This window comes from Neoarius graeffei, chromosome 4, assembly GCF_027579695.1.
Source record: "Neoarius graeffei isolate fNeoGra1 chromosome 4, fNeoGra1.pri, whole genome shotgun sequence".
Classification (NCBI taxonomy): Eukaryota; Metazoa; Chordata; class Actinopteri; order Siluriformes; family Ariidae; genus Neoarius; species Neoarius graeffei.
This window is the reverse complement of record NC_083572.1, coordinates 5281383-5297414: the sequence shown is the minus strand read 5'-3', so window position 1 is coordinate 5297414 and position 16032 is coordinate 5281383. Positions and strand designations below refer to the sequence as shown.

The 16032-nt window shown below is 43.3% G+C and overlaps 1 protein-coding gene across 16 annotated transcripts in view; it reads left to right on the top strand.

The window, feature by feature from the left end:
- Positions 1-16032, top strand: part of baz2ba (bromodomain adjacent to zinc finger domain, 2Ba) — a 160960-nt gene that overhangs the window by 4367 nt on the left and 140561 nt on the right. The window contains exon 1 of one of the 16 annotated variants that reach the window (XM_060918676.1): positions 14105-14421. The exons of the other annotated variants lie outside the window; for them this stretch is intronic. The gene's annotated coding sequence lies outside the window, so the exon portion shown is untranslated. Of the gene's footprint in view, positions 1-14104; positions 14422-16032 lie in introns of those variants that run through there. 16 annotated transcript variants of the gene reach the window in all.

The window sequence follows — 16032 nt, the reverse complement described above, 5'->3', positions numbered from 1 at the left end:
TGGGCTTTTTCCTTTCTCCTTCAGCACACGGCTTCAGTTTGCATCGCCGACGTTCGGTAAACAACCGAGTTAATGTTAATGATGGATGGATCTCATCAGTTCGACAGCACGGATCATGGTCACAGAATAAAACGCACTGTATAGGAAAATAATCAACAACAGTAGTGAGGAGTTTTCGTGACGCGGCGATGAAGTTTCCAGTCACTCATCCTGAAGGGTTCGGGGTTTGATTCTGCAAAAAATCGACAAGTCATGATCAGTTTTTGTTTATTTCTTGAACTTTTTTTTTTAAACTCTCTTTATTGGTTCTTGATCAGTAATCGCTTACATTTTATTGTATGTAAACAGTCATTATTTCTGGTCTTTTTTTTTCTCATGATGTTTATAAGACAAAAAAAAAAGAACACATCTTCCCAAGAACAAACAAAAAGACTAAACTCCTTACGCTTGATATCAGAAAACTCCGTAAATATTTTGCCTCTGGTACTGGAGACTCCTTCCATGGAAAGTTTCTTGTACCAAGAAACTGCAAAAAAGGTGTAAATTTCTTCACCTTAAACACATCCGAAAGCGTCACCTCGCAGTTTTAGTTTCTGACGCTCGTTCATGAAGGTGTGAATGAATGAATGAACAAAGGTGAGCGCTTTCTTATAGAAAACATCAACATATCAATGATTCATTATCCGTTTTATTTTATTTTATTTTATTTTCTTAAACGTGTTTGTTTAATGAGTTTATTATTAAGCTACACGATGCATCCGCCGTACAAACTCCTGTGGATGAGCTGGTTAGTATGGAAACGATAACGCATCAGAAGAAACGCATTAATTCTAGGAACTCGAACATCTTCGGACAACAACCGATCCGAATCCAGACTTCGGCAGCAGGTTTATTCACCTGAGGGGATCTGAGTAGGGTTTTTTTTCCTGCGCTCGGGGCTTCCTCGATGCACGATAATTTATTTTACGAATATGAATTTTTATTGAGATGGAGACGGAGACGTTCCTCAAACAAACCCATAGTTTACTTTACAGGGTCGTCTTGTTTTGTTTTCCAGCGCACAAATTATCAAGCAGGTCGCAAGCGTATTTGATAATTGTGGCGTGAACCGCGCTGCTCGTTACCTTCGGGTTCGTGGTAACGAGGACCAGAGGTGCAGCAGAACCACCACGCTGACTGTTCACTGCTCATAAAACTTCCTTTCTGTGCACAACTACAGCCTTCTGTGTGTGTGTGTGTTTCTCTCTCTGTCCAAAAAAAAAAGAAAAAAAAAACGAACGATGCGCAAGGGCCCGACTTTCAGTTGCAGGCAATTAGCTGCTTTCTCGCCCCGGCGTCCCCTGGGCTTCTATTTATCATTCAACGTGAGAATCTCCTTGACGAAACCCAAGGTTATTTTTGTGTAGGCAGCCCGGGTTCTTGTTTTTTCCACAGACAAGGTGAAAAGGTTGATTCTTCCCCGAAGAAAACGGCAGGAGAGCTAAACGAGCAGCACGCACGCCGCAGTAATCTTTGCCATGTCCCGATCTTTTTTTTCTCTCTTTTTTTATTTCCTTTTACTTGTTTTTTGAAAAAAAATTTTTATGGAGGAAGTTTTGCATTTGTGCACAGCAAGGCATGTTCATGTCTCTCATATCGAGCTCAAGTTCTCACCGCCTTTCATCTTCTCTTTTTTTTTTTTGTCGTGCTATCTGGTTAATCAGTGATGCTGATCTCATACTTTCTGGTCAACACACACACACACACACACACACACACACACACACACACACACACACACACACACACACACAAGTTCTACTTTTCTTCTCTGTCTTGCTTTCTGTCTCCTAGCTTTCCAAAATGAGGCTTGGAGGAGTGCTTTGACTTTTTTTTTTTTTGCTTTGCTCTCGCGTCTCTCCGGTGCCGTTTGTCCACCCGCGGTATTGCTCATGCGCTGTCCACGCCGCTCACACGCTCAAGAGTCCCTGCTGAGATAATGGAGCAGAGCTGGAAATGCCAGTAGTTTGGCCTATTTGTTCGCCTGCTTATCGCTATATTTGCATCCTGAGCAGAAATAGCAGAGGATTGCAGGAGCGCCGTCTCCTCCTGTGTGGAGGGGTGGAGAGTTTGTGTGTGTGTGTGTGTGTGTGTGTGTGTGCGCGCGCATGGGGGGGATGAACAGAGAGAGAGAGAGAGAGAGAGAAGGAGGAAGAGAAATGAGATGGGATTTTTTTTCCTGGTGCTTTTTAGATGAGCAGAATTTACTGCACTGAGACAGCTGTCTGCAGGATGTGCAGTATTTGACCCCCCTCCTTTCTTTCTACTCCCTCAACTCCCATCCCCACGCGCGCGCGCACACACACACACACACACACACACACACACACACACACACACACACACACATGCAGGGATGCTCGAAGACACTCTGAGATTGTGCTTGTACAGCCCCCTCTTATTTATTGATCCAGCTGCATTTAAAATCTAGTCACTGCTGCCACAAAAGGCTTTTGGTTTTAGCTGCGCTGGCAGAGAGCGCCTCAGCCACGGCTTGCTGGCTTGCTTATTTATTTATTTATTTATTTAGCATTTTTAATTTTAAGACGCAAAATGACCACGAAGAGAACAAAGCGCTGATAATCTTTCAAAGCCGACACCAATATATAGATATATAGCTATGCATCTACAGTACTGTGCAAAAGTCTGAGGCGCCATTTGTTTGTTTGTTTTTTTTAATCCAAACTTTGTTATAGATTTCTGTTTTTATGTCTTCTCCATTATCGAGTCAAAACATTACAAAAAACATTTCAGAGTCCCAAACGTTTGTTTTGCAGCACAAAATGAAAAGTTTATAAATGTCTGAGCAGCAAATTCCATAAGAGAGCACTTTTCATGTTAAAAAAGAAAACAGCGAAGGAGAAAACATAACGAAGGCGACTGGTGCATTTTGGTGCAAAATTACGAAGCGAGTGTGACAAAGTGTCCAGAAGAACTGTGGCTGGTTCTGTAAGACGCTCAGTAAAACCTACAACTCGTTTCCTTCTAAAACTGCATTTTTTTTTTTAAAGCAAAGACTCGTCTCACACCAAATACTGACTTTGTTTCATTTATTACGGCTTACTGATTACTGTTTATAGTGTTTATTAAAGCGAGACGGCCTTTCGATTTCATAAAATCGGTGAAATTTAGTTCCGTCTGAAATGTGGTGATTGTGATATATGTTTATTTCTGTAATATCTCACAAAATATCAGGCCATTTTGTTTTGTGGCTGGGAAGTTATTTAATTTGAGGGGATTAAAGCAAATAATGCGCATGAAATCGCTTGCTTTGCGCAGTCAAGCAGACAGAGGAAGTCCGTGTGTGTGTGTGTGTGTGTGTGTGTGTGTGCGCAGGTTTATCTTTGAGCGTGCACTGACAGTTCCATCATTCGGTCGCTAAACGAACAGCTGATCACACCGAGGTGCTCGCTGAGCGCCGATATTTATTAGTTTGGTCCTGCGTTTCCTTTCCTTCGTATAGAACATAACGTCTTTTCTTCTCGCTTTCTTTCCGTTACTGTAGTCACTTTTTCATGTTTCATTCGCACACTCACGTCCTCCATTTTTCTCTCCTGTTTCAAATTTGTATTCCACAATGCCATGCGCGAACGGGGAAAGCCCACCACGTGATGTCATGCATGACGTAGTATCTAGAATTAGGTCATGGTGAAGCAGGAAAAAATAGCGGAGAATTTAGGGCCACGTGAAGATAAATTCATTAATTGTTCTATTTAAACAAGAAAACGAATAAAATTAGAAGTCTGTGATTCGAATTCAGTAGCTTTCGGTCACTAAACAAAAATAATCCGGTGTCGGGGAAAATTCTTCTTTTTATGACCAACACTTGAAAAATCTGAAAGGAAGTCTAGCTTTAATGTTGAAACATTTCGTTTCATTATTTTTTGAAACATGCTGCTCGTTTCATGTGTTGATGAGGCGTGCTGTCAATTAGAAATTAGAAATCTGTAAACGCTTTAGTGGTGTCCTTGCTCTATGCCATGAGTTAGAGATGTTCATTATAACACATTCAACTAACAAAAAAAAACCAAACCAAAAACCCAGCAAAGCAGCACTTCCTGTCCGTTTTACTCAGACTCTCTTGCAATTACTTTGTCTTGCAGATGTCGTGAAAAAGTTACAGCAGAAACTGGAGACTCCTTCTGTAAAAATTATTTTATTTTTTTTCTTTCTAGATCAGTTTATATGGAGCGTCCACCATCCTGTGTGTGTTGTTCCTATAGGACTGATTACGTACTATAACCAGAGCGTAAATATCAACCCATAATGAAGACAGATTTTGGCTCAATTCTAATCATCGTCATTTTATTAACGAGACAAGAGTTTGATGAAACGCGGCCCGTCGTTATGAGCGAGGACTGTCCTTATGAAAGTATCACACTTTTATATATATATATATATATAAATTAATCGTAAATGAATAAAGCAGAATGTAATATCAGCGCACAGTGTCTGTCAGGTTCAGATGCACAGCAGGAAATCAGGGTGTATTTTTAGGTAGAACCGTGGCTAACCTGAGGCCTGAAGAGGAAACGTACGTCCTGTGGATTAGCACGGACCCAAACGAGAGAGCGCGAGAGAGAGAGAGAGAGAGAGAGAGAGAGAGAGAACTGCACTTTAAACAAAAGGGGTCCAGATTGATGGCGTGGGATTAGCGGCCTGTAATCCGGGCTTGTTTCTGGAGTCCACACTCCCTGGATTAGACCATGGGTTTCAGACATTGCAGAGTTATTACTTACACACACACACACACACACACACACACACACACACACACACACACAGAGCGAGAGAAAAATGACTGGTTGTGTTGTGAGTGACGTCTGAGAATTATTCAGCACTGACTGTGGTTTCGGCCACGGAACTGAAAAAAAGTACAAAGGATGTTGTTTCTGTGATGGGTGTGGGTTTGTGTGTGTGTGTTTCAGTGTGTGTGTGTGTTTCAGTGTGTGTGGGTGTGTGTGTGTGTGTGTTATGTACACGTTTGAGTTCATCTCTTCTGCCTGAAGTGAAAATCTGTGCTGTGCTTTTCTTTTCAAAACTCAGGTGTAAAGCTTCTTCTTCCTCCTCTTCCTCTCTCTCTCTCTTTCTCTCTTTTTCTTCCTGCTTTCCTTTTCTCTTTCTCTCGAAAAAACACAGCATTAGCTGCAGAACTCGTCTGTAATCTGAGAGCCGCTGATGACTGACTAAGATTCACGAGATAACAGAGAGAGCTTCTAAAAAGAAAAGTTCATGAGGGAAAAATCCAATTTGCACAATTTCTCTTAGTTTGGTGTCGTCTTTTTCATTTTCATCGCTTTTTTTCTTCCTGCTATAAATACGACAGCGCGTTTCTGTCGTTCAGCTACTCCGTGAATATCTCGCTGCGGACTGTGTAGCTTCATTAGCTGAAAGCGGCTCATCGAGAAAGGAAAGAGTTTTCAGTTTGAAGACGTATCGACATGTCTAACCGGGGAAAGAAAAACTCGACGACGCAAGCAGGATTTAAAAAGCGTTAAAAAAAAAATTTGTTTCCTCGTGTCAAATTCAAACCAGACGCCTCATCCGTTCAGCGTGATGTTTTATTTCCAGCTGTAAACTCAACAATCATGCTTAAATGTTAAAAGTTGCTGTTTATTGATGTTAATCGCTTATTTGGAATTGAAACGAATTTCATGTCTCTGGGATAAAGTTACGTGGATGTAATAATAGTTTGTAACAAAATATGTTTTTTCCCCAATTTTTCAAAGCACTTTCTGCCCTCTTCCTCATACATGAGCTCAGAGATGCCTCTGATTGGCTCGGTGGGAGAGAGAGAGAGAGAGAGAGAAGGTGTAGCCCCTCCCACTTACAGTAGATTTAGACACAGTAGATTGAATCCCAGGGATTTGAACTCGCGATCGTGCCAAGAATAAGGAGAACATTATTGTTGCGTTGTGCCACTTGGAAATGTTTTGGAATGACGCTATAAGTAATCGCGCCCTGAGCAGACTGACCACATGGGTTCTCGCGGTAAATGTGCATGCATGGAATCCTCTTAAGGGTGAACGCTCGCACCTTGCGCCCCGTATTCCCAAAACAGGCTCTGGAGTATTCCCAAGATCACGGATACTGGAGATGAATATTCCGATTTAGATAGGATTAGGTTTGCTGGAGAGTTTAAAACGCCAACAGTGCAGGATAGTGAGGAGAAGCTTGTGGGTGAGCGCCGTGTGTAGTCCTTATCCATAATTAAAGCCGTCACAGGAGGGGAACGTTGGTGTAAGAAACGCAACTTGATCTGTCCAGGTGTTAAAAAAAAAACAACAAGCAGAACTCTCGGGTGCTCTGATGTGTTTGTTGTGCACGAGGATGGAAACATGGCGTGTTTGTGTGGGTTAGCACGGAGCAGGCGGATTTGGGAAAGTCTTTCAGGAAAGTCAGGGGAGGAGAGCATCCATCCGTCCATCCATCCATCCATCCATCCATCATTCACTCGCTCACTGACTCTCAGGACACATGTCCCGCTGCCGTCACGCTGTTCTCCAGCTGCTTCTCAACACGCTGTTTGATCCTACAGCAGGAGTTCACCAAAAGTTTCAGGGTATCGACAAGAACTTTCCGTGACCCCAAATCCGTGTCCACCTTAAATATGTCCATCAGATTTCTACACAGTTGTGTATCAGCATCGTAAAGGCCATCATCGAGCTCTTCCAGGAACACGTCAGAACCTTAAAGCTAGACGGCCTTTCGATTTCATAAAATCGGTGAAATTTAGTTCCGTCTGAAATGTGGTGATTGTGATATATGTTTATTTCTGTAACATCTCACAAAATATCAGGCCGTTCTGTTCTGTGGCTGGGAAGTTATTTAATTTGAGGGGATTAAAGCAAATAATGTGCATGAAATCGCTCACTTTGTGCAGTCAAGCAGACAGAGGAAGTCCGTGTGTGTGTGTGTGTGTGCATGCGCAGGTTTACCATCATTCTGTCGCTAAACGAACAGCTGATCACACCGAGGTGCTCGCTGAGTGCCGATATTTATTAGTTTGGTCCTGCGTTTCCTTTCCTTCGTATAGAACATAACGTCTTTTCTTCTCGCTTTCTTTCCGTTACTGTAGTCGGTCTTTCACGTTTCATTCGCACGCTCACGTCCTCCATTTTTCTCTCCTGTTTCAAATTTGTATCCAACAATGCCTTGCGCGAACGGGGAAAGCCCACCACGTGATGTGACGTATGACGTAGTATCTAGAATCGGGTCATGGTGAAGCAGGAAAAAATAGCGGAGAATTTAGGGCCACGTGAAGATAAATTCATTAATTGTTCTATTTAAACAAGAAAACGAATAAAATTGGAAGTCTGTGATTCGAATTCAGTAGCTTTCGGTCCATTAAACAAAAATAATCCGGTGTCGGGGAAAATTCTTTTTATGACCTACACTTGAAAAATCTGAAAGGCCGTCTAGCTTTAATGTTTTTAATCGAGAAGAATTCACAGTGCAGTGGTTCCTCCTCTCATCTTCCTCTCCTCAGCATGATGACGCCAACCTTTAGTTTCACTCCACTTCTCATATGAGTAAATGCGCCAGTTATTTTTCATACTTTTGTAATTTGGCACTTTGTAAAACAACCTCAGGTTTGAGAAATAATGACTCATTTGTATTCAGCACCGTTTGAAGGTCACTTTCTCGCTGTTAGTCAGTTTGCCGTGTCTCTGAGATGCCGACGCTTTCGGCTTGTTTTCTGTTCGAGACAGATTTAAGCGCTTTCTTGAAGAAATGATAGCTGATGGTTGTTGTTGAAGTGAACCGTAGTTCAGTTGGTTATCGGTGCCTTCACACCTGTTAGTCTGTTTGTTTGCACTTCTGCTCGGACCGGTTTGGTTTCGTACAACAAATTTTAACCAAAACCAAAAATAAAGCATGGACTGAGGGTTGTACAGGAAGGAAACCACGGCTTTTGGCTCAGTTTAATATTTAACACAGCAGGTTCGATTCACTTCCTGATTCGATTCAGAGTCGATTGGCTAATTGGAAGTGAATCGAGACCTCAAACGTCGCTCTCGGACCGAGACGTGCTCTCTGCTTCATAAAGAAGAACGTTTGTTTGTTTAATTTTGTCGTAGCAGCAAATACAAACATCAGAGAGATTGTTTTATTAAGCCATAAACTGTATTAATAGTCAGAATGTTGTACAATTTGTTTTTCTGAATAAATATATAAGTTTGGATGAACAGTGATGCAAAACAACATGGATGAGAACCAACAAGAGTCTGAGTTTGGATTAGCTAGTCGTGAAAACAGGCAAGACCACATGATGGCGTCTTTTCCAGGTCGTTTTTATACCTGCGTTTTTTTTTTGGTTTTTTTTTTTGTTTTCCCTTTTCCGCTCTCAGAGAGCTCGGGACAATCGGTGAAGCTAGAACGCTGTTTTCCAGCTGGTCCTTGATCGCGATCCATGCACAATACAAGGCAGGGTTTCCCATACATAGACCATTGTGTGGCGCAGCGCCACACAATGGATTCCTATCGCCACACAATCAGACTCGCGATTTTGGAAAAAAAAAATTCCGTTGCGTATCGTTCCGTTCATTCATAGTGCTCTTTCTTCTCGTTCACGCGCGTGCACAGACAGAGGCCCTGTCCACACAGCAACGGACTCAGGTGAATCTGATAAAATTGTTTATCGTTTCGGCCTGGCGTCCACACGGCACCGGCGTTTTGGGTCCCCCAAAACGAAATCTTTTGAGAACGGGTTCCAGAGTGGAAAGATCTGGCAACGGCGCCATTGCGAAGTCGTCTGGATGAGTAGAACGGATTTGTTTACGATGACGTCACAACCACATGTGCTTCACGCCGGGTAGAAGTGTAACGAACTCGATGCGAGTTGTCAACAAATCCTATAACTTGGTTCATGAAATGCGCTTACAAAGTATTTTCACTGTGAATATTTACTGTGTAATGGTGCAAAGTAAGAGAGAGAGAGAGAGAGAGAGAGAGAGAGAGAATAGCCCTTAGGGCAGAGTCAATCCCGCCAGCAAAAATAGGGAAAAAAAAGGAGCGATCTCACCTCTTCAGATGTTGGTTTAAGTCCTACAATACATTCCTCAAAAAGGGCGTAGAAGAACAAATTAATCCATCAACGTGTAGCATTCAATTTATTCCGGACCATTAAAGACGCCGCCTTCCGCGTAGAATCATACGTCATCCTCGCCGCCATATTGGATGGGGCAAAGCGGAGAATAAAGATGCCTCATTCATGTGCTGCGTTTAACTGTACCAACAGGTTTGCCGTCCAAACGAGATCACATGGGATTACCTTTCACAGGTGAGACTGGAAAAATACTTTTCATTGTATTTGGTCATTATAATGTAATTTTACAAACAGATTTTTCTGACTGTGGATAATATGAAGTCTCGCGCATAATAGTTTATGCGCATGCGTCCTTACTTCTTCTATTATTCTGGTGTCTCCGATGGGACCGTCTTACAGTGCACCTAGAGGTGTGGCATGTGTATTGCATCGTTTTCAGCAAACGTTGTGTTCCCATATGTACCTGATATTTTACTGATCCGTTGCCCCATGTGGACGCGATATATATATATTTTTTAATCTCGTTGCCGTTGTCGTGTGGATGTAGCCAGAGAGAGAGAGATGGAGAGGCGTGTACACAGGCCTGCCGTTGCCTGTTAGGCTAATTAAAAATAACGCAGCCTTCCCGATTCGCCTTCCGCCCCCTTATTTTAAAAGGTAGCCTACGTCGTGCTCGTGATGAGCTTTATCATAGCCTTCTTGGCTTACAGGAAACGGACATCCCTGAGTCAGGCTATAAACCAATTTTGATGCAGACAGCAGCAGCTTGACGCAAGGAACCGGCCTTATTGCATTATCCCGTTTATCCTGCTTAAGTTATTAATAATGGCTTGACATTCACAATAAATAAGGATTTCCCACTAGCCTAAATAAAATGTTGTTATACTCGCGGGGATGCCTAGTTGATGCTATCTGAAGCATAAAATCTGAATCAGAGATGCACCGATTGACCGGCTGCCGATCAGAATCGGCCGATTTTCACGTGATCGGCCATGACCGGCGACCGGCCGGTCAAAATTAAAATATGCCGATTTTCTGCTGATCAAAACTTGTGTATTACAGAGAGATGAAAGTGGAAATACTCGCAATTTGCAACTAAAAAGACTGCAGCTACACTGGCAGCTTGAACATGCTTTCTAGTGCGATTGTGTTGCGCTTGCGCAGAACAGTGTCAGTCCTGCGCGCCTAACGAGCTCCGGCGCGCGCGCCGTTAACAACAACAGCAACAACAACAAAAAAAATTCACTATATTTGGATATCCAAATATAGTGATTTTTTTTGTGCCAGATATTGGATGTGAAAAGAAGAAAATGTTTGTGGTTGTGTGAATTTCCCATTATGGAAAGCCTGTTAGATTTGTACAAAGAGAGAGAGAAAAAAAATGTCTTTTTGTCTGTTTTACAACCTTGGTTGCACTTGATTCCATTGGAAATTACTCTACAAATACACATTTGACAAAGATGATAGAATGGCTATGGTATAAGTCTCATCTCATCTCATCTCATCTCATCTCATCTCATCTCATCTCATTATCTCTAGCCGCTTTATCCTTCTACAGGGTCGCAGGCAAGCTGGAGCCCATCCCAGCTGACTACGGGCGAAAGGCGGGGTACACCCTGGACAAGTCGCCAGGTCATCACAGGGCTGACACATAGACACAGACAACCATTCACACTCACATTCACACCTACGCTCAATTTAGAGTCACCAGTTAACCTAACCTGCATGTCTTTGGGGGAAACCGGAGCACCCGGAGGAAACCCACGCAGACACGGGGAGAACATGCAAACTCCACACAGAAAGGCCCTCGCCGGCCACGGGGCTCGAACCCAGGACCTTCTTGCTGTGAGGCGACAGCGCTAAAACACTACACCACCGTGCTGCCTATGGTATAAGTATGACTGGAAATTATTTTTGTATTTTGATACTGAATGAGGAAATGGGTTGTTCTATAAGGCATAAGTTTTCAAATCTAAACAGGCTTATGAAAGTGTGTTCCATAGCAGTAGGCAAATAATATATGAGGGGGAAGTTGTTTTTGTGCCAGATATTGGATGGGAAAAGAAAAAAATGTTTGTGTGAATTTCCTATTTCAGGAATTAATATGTTAATACCAAACATGAAGAAAGATTTTACAAAGAATGTCTTTTTGTTTGTTTTCAACCTTTGAGGTGTTGAAAATTTATTACTGAAAATCTGGCAGAATGTTCTATTAAAGAAAAGATAAAAAGAAAATAGTCTTTGTGTGTGCTGTGAAGTGGTTTGAAAAAATGAAATCGGAATCGGCCAAAATCGGTATCGGCAGGTCACACTCCATGGAAAATCGGAATCGGCCCAAAAAATTGCCATCGGTGCATCTCTAATCTGAATATTTTAAGAAACGTCTTTCTTGGCGAAGTAGATAAACCATCACTGCATCACTGATACGCACACACACTGGCAGCTGAATTAAATGTTCTGATAGGGCATGCAGGCTTTGCACCAATTAGGGTAATGCTTTTTCATTATTGTTAGTTGCCTTGGTGTTACCTTAAGTGGTTTCTTACATCTAATTATGATATTTTATTTTATTATTATTTTGTTGTTACATTATACTATTTATTTCATTTTAGTATTGGTTGAGGTAAGTGTTAAGTTCAATATTTAAAATAAAAACCTCCAGCTTGTTTTTTGCAATTTATTCCTTGAATGTCATCTAAAGAATGATTGAAAGATTGCCACCAAAAAGGCAAAAAACTAAGGTAAAAACTAAACTTTAACTTCAATTTTGGTGAGTAATTTTCATAAATTTAAAAGACAGGTTTCCCACCAACATCAAGCCCAGCAAACTAATGGCCTGCCCTGTAATGTAGAGTTGGGTCGAGGAATGAAACCAGGCAGGGTTCTGGTAAAAAGTGTTTTAGCTGTCTTCTCTTAAAGAACTTAAAAGAATTTAGATTGAACTGAATAATCTCAAATGCTTCTTGTAGCTTTAAAATAGTCCCAGCAGGTGACTCTGAAGAAAAGTACTGTGTGTTTGAACACCGCCCGCTGTAAACACTTTGCATACACCCTAATGACCGACTCCACCGACCGCCACGACACCACCGCGCACGATTCCCTCATCGGCACAGTGGAGCACCACAAATTGCTACCTGGTCTGTGGGAAACACTGCAAGGATTTCTTGTATCAAACCAAACGTTCATATCACTGGGGCGTCATCGTTAGCTCACGCTTGCGGTGTGAACGCATGCACGGAGAAAGATTTGCGTCTCGTTCCGAGCTTGCTGTGTAAAATCACACGTAGGGCGTGATGATTTGGATTCAAGCCACAGTTTGGAAAGAGTTCTTCTAAAAAAAAGATATCCCCGGCCATAGAATCAGTCATGAGGTAGAAAATGACGTGATTCTGCATTCTTTCATCGAACGCCGCACCAGATTAGGATTTGCTGTCCACCCTAGAGGAAGTGCAGGGTCATGACCTCCTACCCTTCAGCATGCCAGCGCCTCGGCTCATCACCGTACCGCTTCAGTTCTGCACGTCGATGCTAAAACGCTTGATAATATATATATATATATATATATATATATATATATATATATATATATATATAGGAAAACCAACACTCATCGATCACGGCTGCTTATATGTCAGCGTCGAGTCCCCGAGGACGCTATCGTGTTTGTTCGAGACTGTTCATTTTGAAAACGAGGGGGATTTTTCGCCATGGTAACTGGCAGGGTGATGGAGGCGTGGATTGCCTTGATGACGGACGAAAGGTGTGTGTGTGTGTGTGTGTGTGTGAGGCATGACAGCTGCGTAGGCAGCAGGATTGACCTTCACACGGTGAAATCTCAAGGCCTGTTTGGTTCCACGGAGCTCTGTGTGACGGAGCGTAAGCCTCCGTCGCATCGCTCGCGTCAGATTTAAAGCTGAATCGCTAACGAAGGAATAAAGCACTTTGAGATCGTCACGTTCCACGTCCCTGCGAATGAGGACGAGCTGTTAGTGTTTGATGATGATGATGATGACGTGTTCGAACGAGCGCAGAAAACGTTCAAGAAAATAAATCAACACTTTCTGACCAGAGTTCAACAGGATCGAGATGATGATGATGATAAATGCTGAGGTTTTCCTATAATTGAAAGGATATGCTGTTGAGTATGATTGAAGCGCGCGTGTGTGTGCGTGTGTGTGTGTGGCTCCTAGGCCCAGCTTTCCCGACTCGTTCCCTCAGCCAGAAAACCTTAAGTGAGTCCTTCATTATCTAGTTTATTTGTTTGCTGTGATGTGTTTCACATTCTGGTTTGTGCGTGAAACGCGTTCCAGATGTTGCGCAGAGGCAGGCGGCTGGCCACGCCGGTGTTTGTGCTTTTTGTTTAAAAGAGGAAAAATAGGATGAAAAAAAGTACAAATGGCTCTCACATGTGGAGCCACCGCTGTGGATCCTCGCTCTTTCTCTCCTCCCCTGCTTGCATCTGGTGTTCATTTACACAGAACTTCAAAGCTGAGGTGGGGGGAGGGGGGAGTGAAGACGCGGAAATGAGTGGAATATTAATCCAGGCGCGTCGTCCCTGCTCGGGGTGCTGCCTCGTCTCCCACACGCGTACAGAAAAATCGCCGCCGTGGCACCGCGTTCATCCTTCATTCAGCCGAGGACAGAGAGCGGTGTGTGTGTGTGTGTGTGTGAGGGTGTGTGTGAGGTTTGAGAGAAAAAAGAAAGAGGGGGGAGAAAAGTGCGTGCGCACGCGCGCGCGCGTGTGTGTGAGAGTGTGTGTGTGTGTCGCCTCTCTCCTGTTAGCGTGTGAGTGATGAGCCGCAGAGCAGGCGGCTGAGGCCGGAGCTGCTCTCAGATGGGGCTAATTATCTGGTGGCCATTTTAGAGGAAGTGTTTACAGAGATGAGAAATGGCTGGATCCTCTTTTAAGGCCCCCTTTTCTCCTTCTAACACTCCTCCGGCCATGATTAAACAGAAAGAAGACAATTATAGGTCTAAGAATCTAAACAAATCTAAAAAAACAACCCCAAACCCATAACGACAAATCTGAGCGTGACACAAGAAACGCACGTTTATTCTTTTCACTCAGTCGCAGCTTGTGAGGTGGTGAGAGACAGGCCTCGAGGCCTCGAGACGGACAGAAAGAGGAAGCGGCAGGCTTCGTGCAGCAAAATAATCTGATGAGAAGATGAATCACTGCTGTTTGGGGTTCGGTTTCCTGCGCCGGGACGCTCGAATTGTCAGGACTTGCCTGTTTTTCTCCAAAGGCTTCAGTAAGATGGCTGCCTCGTACCTTCTTGAAGAATCACCCGACTTCGGCGTGCGTACGCGTTTCTGACACGAGCACAAGTATTGTGAGTATCGTTTGCTTTCTGGCCATCAGCGTTTCATCTAAATTCCTTCCCTTGGGCTATGGAAATTTAAAAAAAAGATCTCTGGAGATGCAAATGGAGAAAAGAAGTGCTGCGAGTTGGCGTGTGGTCCGGAAGGAGAAGGCGTGAGACGCTGTAATCAACCCTGCGTGTGTACGTTCAGGACGTATAGGATGATCGGCACGGCTGATGCGCCTGCCATTATCTCCACATCAGAGCTGTCATTACGGCTTCGTCGCTGTAATCCTCTCAGCAAAGTCGGCTCCGGCAGCACGCAGCGTGTCCTCGGTGTCCGTTTCACCTCTTTTTTTTCCCCTTCTTCCAGAGCCATGCCACAATATCACTGATAGAACATGGCAGTGCAGTATAGTGAGTGTGTAGTTGCGTGTGTTCTTTTTTTTTCCTTCTTCCCCCCCCCACATCATAATCTTCAGTTTGACCACAAAGCCAGAAATGATCCGAAACTGAAATACTTCCTCCTTCCAGCCTCAGGGCTTTCTTCATATTGAACCAGTTTCATTTCTCTCACTTTAAAAAAAAAAAGAAAAAAAAGTCGTTTACTAAACTGTAATTCGCTGCAGGTGGATTTGATTGAGCGAGTCGCTGGTGATGAACGTCTTCACAAACACTATAAACATGATGATAAATAAAAAGAAGAACGAAACATGGGCCAAAGTAGGGGGTCTGGCGCATTAACGCTCCGTTACGAGGTTAATTTTATTCTTTTATTTTCTGCCCCTTGGGTTTTGCGAATGCGTTTCATCACCCAGAGTCAAATCCGTCATCGTTTAGACGCGTCACAGAGTCACAGACAGAGGGGTTGCGACGACTGGGCAGGTCATACACAGCGCTTTTTATTAGCTGTAGTGTTTCGCTTGGTGCAGCGTTTGGTTCAGTCGTTCTTCTTGTCAGATCCGGTTTTATTCATGGAGTGAAAAATAAACAATAATAATAAGAACAGAGTTTTGATTCAGGAGTCGAACCAGCAACATTGAAAATCTGATTTGTGACAATGATACATAAATAAATAGAAATGGAACTGAAAAACAAGACCCGCTCGCTGCAGAACCACAATCCAGGCACTGAGAGTAGAAGGGGAGGGGTTATCGTTATAGGAGGAGGGGTTGGATCAAGCCCAGCTGTACCGCCTACCTCCTTTTACACTCCTGCAGTGAGGTCTGTTTTGTCCAGGGTTGAGCGAAAAAAGTTTTGGGCCAAACTTGAGCCGTCTTGGTGCACCTTCACGTGATAAATACGACATCGACGTTTCCATGGACACAGTGCACTGCATCAGACATGATTAGGTCAATGTCTGTCTGTCTAATCTAGCCTGCCTTCATTTCAGACTTTTAAATAAGTTTAGGCTAACTCCATTTCCCGAGGCGTACAAAGATGCCCGTGCTCCGTCATTCAGGGTAAAAACAAACCACGAGCTGCCCTCTTCTTCACCCTCAACCTTACTGACGTCTCTGATTGGTCAGCATCGCGTCGCTTCAATTCAGTTAGGTTTTCGTAGACTTAGGACTCAAATCCACGATCTCTTCAAATCCAGGATACAGCGCCCACCTTGCAAAACGTCACGGCTGTAACCAA